Genomic DNA, 8,862 nt, shown 5'->3' on the forward strand with positions numbered 1-8,862 from the left:
GATATGTTTGGAAAATGAAAGTTTGATATTATATTAAAAATATCTAACACTTATGAGTGCAATAGTTTTTCAATTTTTTCTAAATGTTAGTTATATACTACTTGGAATTTTGATATTATATCAATTTAAGCCTAAACTTTTTCAATTAAACCTTCATAACTTGGATACTTTTTCGGTTTAGCTTATTTATTCTACTTTGCAAAATGATATGTGGTGGGTTAAAATGGTTTTAGTTTATTCAAATCTTAAGAAGTTTCCGTTGCTAATTACGTCGAGTTTGTCACTATAATTAGAATATTTTTAAATAAAAAGCCAATAGTATGTACGCTCTATATTTACCTCTTATGTGTCGACATTTAAAGTATCACTCTTGTAGTGTGCACCATAAAAATTCAACAAGACCAGCCAATTTGATACACGGCATGATTTTTCCGTGTAAGTATTTTAGAAACTCGTGTTTCCTGTGTATTCATGTTGATACATATTTTAAATTTGTGTTTCATGTATTATACATATCAAACACGAATTTACATGTTTAAATATGTATATGATACGAAATAAATTTGTGTCGACATGTGACACATATATTCGTGCAAATTCATTTTTTTAATCGACATGTGACATGTATAAAAAAAATTGAGTTAACACGGAATATATATATATATATATATATATATATATATATATATAGAGAGAGAGAGAGAGAGAGAGAGAAATTTATGTCTTACAAGTGAAAATTGTTTATTTGTGTAAGTTCGTGTTTGTGTGTAACCTAGTTAAAAACGTGTATATTCGTGTCGTGTCATGTCTCACACAAATTTGTTATGTGTCGTGAGATGAAAGAATGATTTGCCTTAGATGACCCCTTAGGGTTACGTCTCATATATATATATATATATATATATATATATATATATATATATATATATATATATATATAAAGGATTTACAAGATAAGCATTACATTTCAATAATATAAAACATATTAATACAAACAACCTTATACAGATAAGGATAACCTAAGTCTTCGGCTTCTGTTTACATTCCCCCTCAATCTGAACCGATTGGAGGTTGAGATTGTACTTCAGGCGTTCCAACATATGACGAGAAATCGGCTTAGTAAAACCATCAGCCACCTGATCATTAGTAGATATAAACGGAGATCCAATGCACCCATTGCTACCTTCTCTCTAACAAAATGGAAATCCACTTCTATATGCTTCGTCCGTGTATGGAATACTGGATTTGCAGTCAGATAAGTAGCCCTAAGATTATCACACCACAACACTGGTGGCCTCGACTGATGTACTCTTAATTCTTTGAGCAGGGATTGTATCCAAATCGCATCAGCGGTCCCATTAGCTAGAGCTTTGTATTCCGCCTCAGTACTTGAGCATGAAACAGTGGGTTGTTTGCGTGAGCTCCAAGATATCAAGTTTGGACCCAAAAATATCATAAATCCACCGGTCGACCTTCGATAATCCAAACAACCAGCGTCTGTAAATACACTCAACAAGGTTGAGCTAGACTTCTGAATTCTTAGTCCAATATTACTTGTGCCCTTTATATATCGCAAAATCCGTTTGATTGCCTCCCAGTGAGAATAGAAAGATACTGGCAAACCTTATTAACCACAAATGAAATGTCTAGTCGTGTTAGAGTAAGATATTGTAAGCCACCAACCATGCTTCTATATTTAAAAACATCATCTTACTAAGAACTCTTCCACAATCTCGAGAAAGTTTATCCGTGATGGACATAGGGGTTGAAATAGCTTTACAATTCTCCATATGAGCACAATGAAGAAGATCAAAAGCATATTTATGTTGTAGAAGAGTTATTCCCCCTGAAGTGTGAGCGACTTCAATACCTAAAAAATAATTTAAATGTCCAAGACCCTTAATAGGAAAAGAAGTGGACAACTTATCCACCAAACGTTCAACAACAAGTTTAGAAGAGCCAACAATAACAATGTCGTCTACATATACCAACATGTAAATAATGATAGTAGCACGATGAAAGATACATAGCAAAGTATCAACTTTGGAAGATTGAAAACCAAGTTGATGTAGCTTATCACTCAAACGAGAAAACCAAGCACGTGGAGACTGTTTTAGGCCATAAATAGCCTTCTGAAGTTTACACACATAATGAGAACTAGTTGAATCTTCGAACCCAGTAGGTCGCTGCATATAGACCTCCTCATTAAGAAAACCATGGAGAAATGCATTACTCACATCAATCTGTCTCATATGCCAACCACGTGAGACTGCCAACACAAGAATTAGTCGAACAGTCAAATCGGCTATACCATAGGATTAAACATGTCTTGATAATGAATTCCATATTGTTGCATAAAACCCCTCGCAACAAGTCGTGCTTTATGCTTATCAAGAGAACCATTTACATGTTGTTTGAGTTTAAAAACCCATTTGCAACCAACTACGTTTACGTTCTTTGGTCTTGGGACTAAAACCCATGTTTTGTTATTTTTAAGAGTTGCAAATTTTGCTTCCATGGAGGTAGGCCATGCATGATCATCAAGTGCCACTCGATGAGAAGCTGGTTCAGCGAAAAAAGCTCGACGGAAAGGATTATAAAGTACTGTTCCATCCGTGAACCTACGAGGGCATGTTTTTCCTATACGAGCACGAGTAATAATGACATGTGGTGTTGATTCTGTACCGCCAAGATTTGACCCAGCTGAAGATGGCGTCAAGTGCGCTATAGATGGAGAAGCCGGTGGTTGCGTTAAGGGCGCTGTAGCTGGAGAAGTTGATGGTGTGTTACTAGTATACATAGGACTAAAAGAACCAGGCAAGTCGCCTGTGGCAGGGATCGCCGATGTGATTGTTACAGACTCGTCTTGTGTTGAAGAAGGCATTGCTGAAACAGGTGTTACTCTTGGAAGCGTTGGGATGGAAGTTGAGGGCAGTAATGAAGTGATACGCATGCTACCTGTAGTGGTGTTAGTCATAAAGTTGCAGCTACATTATAAGGATTAGCCAATAAGAAAGATAAATCATAATTCCGCATATGGTCATTCAAAAGACTAGGTTCAGATTGAGGAAAAGAAACACTCTCGGTGACAGCAGATTAAATTGTGTTGGTGGTAGGTGTGGCAAATGGAAAAAGAGATTCATCAAAAACAACATCTCGTGATATATAAATTTTCCCATTTGACTTGTCCAAATATTTATAACCTTTATGCATGGAACTGTAACCAAGGAAAACAAACATTTTAGATCAAAATTCGAGTTTGTGAGAGTTATATTTGCGGAGACTGGGCCAATATGCACAACCAAAATTTCAAAGAAAAGAGTAATCTGGTATTATATTAAGAAGTTGTGTAATAGGTGTAGAGTTTTTGATAGTTCGACTTGGCATGCGATTTATCAAATAACACGTTGTTAGAAACGCTTCATCCCAAAAATGTAAGGGAAGTGACGAGTGTGCTATAAGAGATAGACCTGTTTCTGCAATGTGGCGATGTTTACGCTCCACCATCCCTTTTTTGTTGAGAATTAAGTATGAGGACATGAAACTCTATGACCAAAACCAAATTGTTGGAAATACTTATGAAGTTTGTGATATTCACCTCTCCAGTCAGACTATATAGTACGAATTTTATCATTCAAAAGAATTTCTATATGATGTTGGAAATTATAGAGAACTTGTTCGACATCGGATTTATGTTTAATGAGATAAATCCAAGTATAACGACTATAATCATCTAGGAAACAAACATAGTATTTGAAACCACCACTATATGTTTGAGCAGTTCCGCAAACATCCATATGCACAAGTTCAAGAGGAAAAGACATAACATGAACACTTTTATTATAAGACAACTGATGACTCTTAGCACGTTGACAAGCATCACAAACAATTGACAAATTATCAAAAGAACAGTTTAAATTATTGGACTTCAGAATAGTTTTAACGACTATAGACGTGGGATGACCAAGACGCCGATGTCATTGTAATGGAGACACTTTGACACTAGATGCAACTTGATGAAGATGACGAGATGGACAACTAATCGGCACCGGGTAGAGACCTCCTTTTCTTTTATCGAACATAAGAGTTTTCTTCATGACCTTGTCCTTAACAAAGAAAATATTACGGCGAATTTCATTAAAGACATCATTATCTGAAACAAGTTTATGAGCGGACAAGAAATGTTTGTTGATTTTATGTAACACCCAAGTTTTGAGGACCAAGAAAGGAAAGAAAACACTAAGTTTAGGGGTCGACTCGGCGAGTCCAAGGAGGGACTCGGCGAGTCCGAGCGGGATCCGGGCCGAGGAGTAAGTGACCGACTCGGCGAGTCGGCCAAGGTGACTCGGCGAGTCTGGTCTGTGCGAGGAAAACCCTAATTCCGGGAGTTGTATCCTATATAAAGGGTGTTATGTCCCTCCCTCATCCCCCATATCACTCCAGAGGATCTGTAAACCCTATAATTCGTGTGAGCTTCCATTATTGAGAGAAATAGCTTTGGGAGGAAGGAAACTTTGGAGAGAAACTTGAAGATCAAGAAGGTTGCGTCAAGGGAGAAGTGTGTGCTCGAGATCTACTTCAGTTGTGTTCATCTTGGAGGTATTAAGCTGCCATTTTTCCCTTCTTTGCATCTAGATCTATTTTGTCATGAGATTTGGGGGTTTTATGGTTGTTTGAGACCCAAATCGGGCTAGGGGCTTAGATATGTTGTTGCCACTTCAGATCTATTGTTGGGTTGGTCCATTATGTTATAAAGCATCAGGAGATGAGTAGTTGGTGAAGCCCCTGTGTCCTTAAACCAAACCCTAATGTGTTTTGAGCCTAGATCTCTTTAGTTATACGTAAAGTTTGCAACTTTACGTAGGGATTGAGTTTTGGAAGTATGGATCTATGGATTGGAGTCCCTGCATGACTCAAAAGCCCTCTGCATGTTGGGAGATCTGAATGGACTCGGCGAGTCCTTTGAGTGGACTCGGCGAGTACCATGAAGATGAGGAGGAACTCGACGAGTGGGATGAACAATTCGTCGAGTCGGATGAAGATAGGCATGAACTCGGCGAGTTGGATGAACAAATCGGCGAGTTGGATGAAGATTTTCGCGTGCTCGGCGAGTCTGTTCTTAGACTCGGCGAGTCAGGTCGCGAAGTCCCCAAACCCTTCGAGTTAAGACTCGAGTCAGCGAGTCGAGCAAGGACTCAGTGAGTTGGACAGGACAGGAATCGGGAATCAGTAGACTCGGTGAGTCAGGGCTGACTCGGCGAGTAGAGTCGCGAGTGGAAAGACTCTGGACTTATGAACTCGACGAGTCAGTAGGGTGACTCGACGAGTAGGGTTGACCTGGAAGGTTGACTTTGACCAGGACTTTGACTTTGACCTGAGTTGATTTGGTTGTCTTTCGGGGGTCAATTAGACTCAGTGTTGCTTTGATATTAGTAGCCCGGGGAGCTAGTGGAGCAGGAGTTCAGAGAGTTGTTGGTCAGCGACAGAGGATTATCAGCAGAGTTCAGCAGTGCGAGGTGAGTCTCCTCACTATTTGTATGGGTCTAGGGCACCAATGCCGGCCCATTTAGAATATGCATGAAAGACCAGGGGGCGGCTCCTGGCACACAGTATATTATTATGTATGATAGGAAGACCCGGGGGTTAGCCCTAGGCAATATGCATGAAAGACCAGGGGGTGGCTCCTGGCGCACAGTATGTTAGTACGTATGACAGGAAGACCCGGGGTTAGCCCTAGGAAATATGTATGAAAGACCAGGAGGTGGCTCCTGGCGCATTGTATGCTATAGATATGAAAGACTAGGAGGTGGCTTCTGGCACATTGTATGCTGTTTAGCTAAGTAGAGTAGTATGTACGGTTGTCTTTGTGATACTTGCATAGAAGACCAGGGTGTGGCCCTTGGCACATGTCTGTAAGACCAGGAGGTGGCCCTTGGCACTTGTCTGTAAGACCAGGGGGTGGCCCTTGGCACTTGTCTGTAAGACCCAGGGAGCGGCCCAGGCTTGACCAGGAAGACCACGTGCGACTCGTGGCATAATGGCAAGACTATGTTTGGCACATAGCACCTTACTTGGTTATGGATAAGTCAGTTATGTATGGTTCTTGGCTATGAATGGTTTGTATGGTATGTGGTCTCTGGGGAACTCACTAAGCTTCGTGCTTACGGCTTTCAGTTTTGGTTTCAGGTACTTCCGGTAGCGGATGATGGAGCTCGGGATGATCGCATGGCACACACCATGGATTAGTCAGCCTGGGAATGTTTTACTCTGATAATGAACATGTGTTTTGAAAACCAATACTCTGTTTATGTTTTGAAATGATGATTTTACTTTAAGTAATGTTCTATTAAAAGAAATTTTTTGTCTTGAATTTTGGGACGTTACATTTTAGGTACATGAAGGACATTTTTTAGAGCAAGAGATTGATTTAAAACAGGGATATGAAAATGACCAATATGGGAACCATTTGCCACTTGAACCTGGTCTTTTCCATGATATCGTTCCTGAATAGACAGTCAGTCAAGATCACTTGTAAGATGATATGTTGCCCCGGTGTCAATATACCGGTTTGAATCTTGGTTATAGTTGTAGTTTGTGGTAATTGCACTATTTCCGCCTCAGAATTCTTCTTTTTGGTAAGCATGGTTGAAGCGATTTCTGCAATTCAAGGCAACATGACCCGAAATGCCACACACTTGACACGTGGACCGCCTCCACCATTGTTTTTGTCACGGCCTCTTCCTCGTCTGCGACCTCCACTTCCATTCTTGTAGTTGTTTCGGTAATTGTTGTTATTGTTGTATCCATTTTGATGTTGACTGAAATTTCTACAAGACCCGTTTGCATCTTGTCTTATGGCATTGTTTGTTGATGAGACAAAGTATGTGGTGACGTTGTTCACTGCTGAAACTTGGGCCTCATGCACAATGAGATATGAATAAAACTCTGATAAAGTAACAGCTTGCTGATTTCCTAGTACAATGATGGCAGTAAATAAATCTCCATGACCTGGTCCTAGACCAGCAAGGATATAACCTATGACTTCTTCATCTGTCATAGGATGGTCGATATTTGCCATTGTATCAGCTAGATTCGTCATTTTATGATAATACTGTAACACCCAGGATTTTGAAAGCCAAGAAAGTAAAGGAAACCCTAAATTTAAGAGGGACTCGGCGAGTCTAAGGAAGGACTCGGCGATTCGGAGCGGGATCCGGGTCGATAAGTAAGTGACCAACTCGACGAGTCGGCCAAGTGGACTCGGCGAGTCTGGTCTGTGCGAGGAAAACCCTAAATCCGGGGCTTGGAGCCTATTTAAATGTCTCAATCTTCTTCCTAGGGCTCCTTTACAGCCTCTCACACCCAGAACGCCGCACCTTAAGCCCCCATTGTGTTCATTTAAGCTTTTAGCCATTTTGAGTGGTTTTAAGGAAGAAGAAGGAGTGGGAATCTTTGAAGCATCAGGGAGTGGCTTTGGATCTGAAGTTTGGGAAGCATTTCAGAGCATTGGAAGGTATCAATTCGTTTCCCTCCTTTAGATCTTCCTTGGATATGAGTTTTGGGGCTTTTAAGCCATGTTTAAGGTCAATCTCGAGTTTGAAGTCCAGATCTGAGGTTGCTACCTCAGATCCATGCTTGTTTTGGAATGGAATCCCATAAAGTATCAGCCATTGGGTGGAAATTGGAGTCTCTTGGTCCTAAACCCTAGCTATGGGTGTATTTTGCCTAGATCTCCCCCTCTACCCGTAAAGTTTGCAACTTTACGTGGGAAATAGGCTTGGGGAGGGTAGATCTACAGTTTGGAGCTCATGCATGACTCGGAAGTCCTCTGCATGTAAGTGGATCTTAGTGGACTCGACGAGTCCTTCGAGTGGACTCGGCGAGTAGCTTGAAGATGAGGAGGAACTCGACGAGTGGGATGAACAGCTCGTCGAGTCGGATGAAGATAGGCATGAACTCGGCGAGTTGGATGAAGATTGTCGTGTGCTCGGCGAGTCTGTTCTAAGACTCGGCGAGTCAGGTCGAGTGGTCCCAAACCCCTTGAGTTAAGACTCGAGTCAGCGAGTCGAGCCAGGACTCAGTGAGTTGGACAGGACAGGAATCGGGAATCAGTAAACTCGACGAGTCAGGGGCTGACTCGGCGAGTAGAGTCGCGAGTGGAAGGACTCTGGATTTATGAACTCGGCGAGTCAGTAGGGTGACTCGGCGAGTAGGGTTGACCTGGAAGGTTGACTTTGACCAGGACATTGACTTTGACCAGAGTTGACTTGGTTGACCTTTGGAGGTCAGTTAGACTAAGTGTTGGGTTGTCATTGGTAGCTCGGGGAGCTAGCGGAGCAGCAGTTCGGAGTTAGCGGTCAGGTAGCGGTCAAAGGGGTTAGCAACAACAGTTCAGCAGTATCAGGTGAGTTTCCCTTTGTATGAATGGGTCTACGGCCACAATGCCGGCCCATGTAGTTATGAGTAGAAGACCCGGGGGTTAGCCCTAGGCACAGTATGCTAGTATGATATTTGGACGAGGTCCAATGACAGAGGACAGGTGCCCAAGGAGCGGTTATGTGATAGTTTATACTTGTTGTCTGTGTGATACTTATATGTGCCTGGTAGGGAGGTGAGTGAGGGCGAGGTCCCGTATCTCACCAATAGCAGAGTGTGGATGGTGTTCCACATCTCGGTAGCAGCAGAGCAGGGGCGAGGCCCAAGTTAGGAAAGGAGTGAGGGTGGGCTGGGCCCGAACCTCACTATCAGCAGGAGTATGGACGAGGTTCCATGACTCATCAGTAGCAGGACTCGGGCGGGGCCCAGAGATAGGCGAGGCCTTAGAGCAAGAGTTGTTAGTATATGTTTAGCTTATGTAATGTT

Source organism: Lactuca sativa, chromosome 6 (assembly GCF_002870075.4).
Source record: "Lactuca sativa cultivar Salinas chromosome 6, Lsat_Salinas_v11, whole genome shotgun sequence".
NCBI lineage: Eukaryota > Viridiplantae > Streptophyta > Magnoliopsida > Asterales > Asteraceae > Lactuca > Lactuca sativa.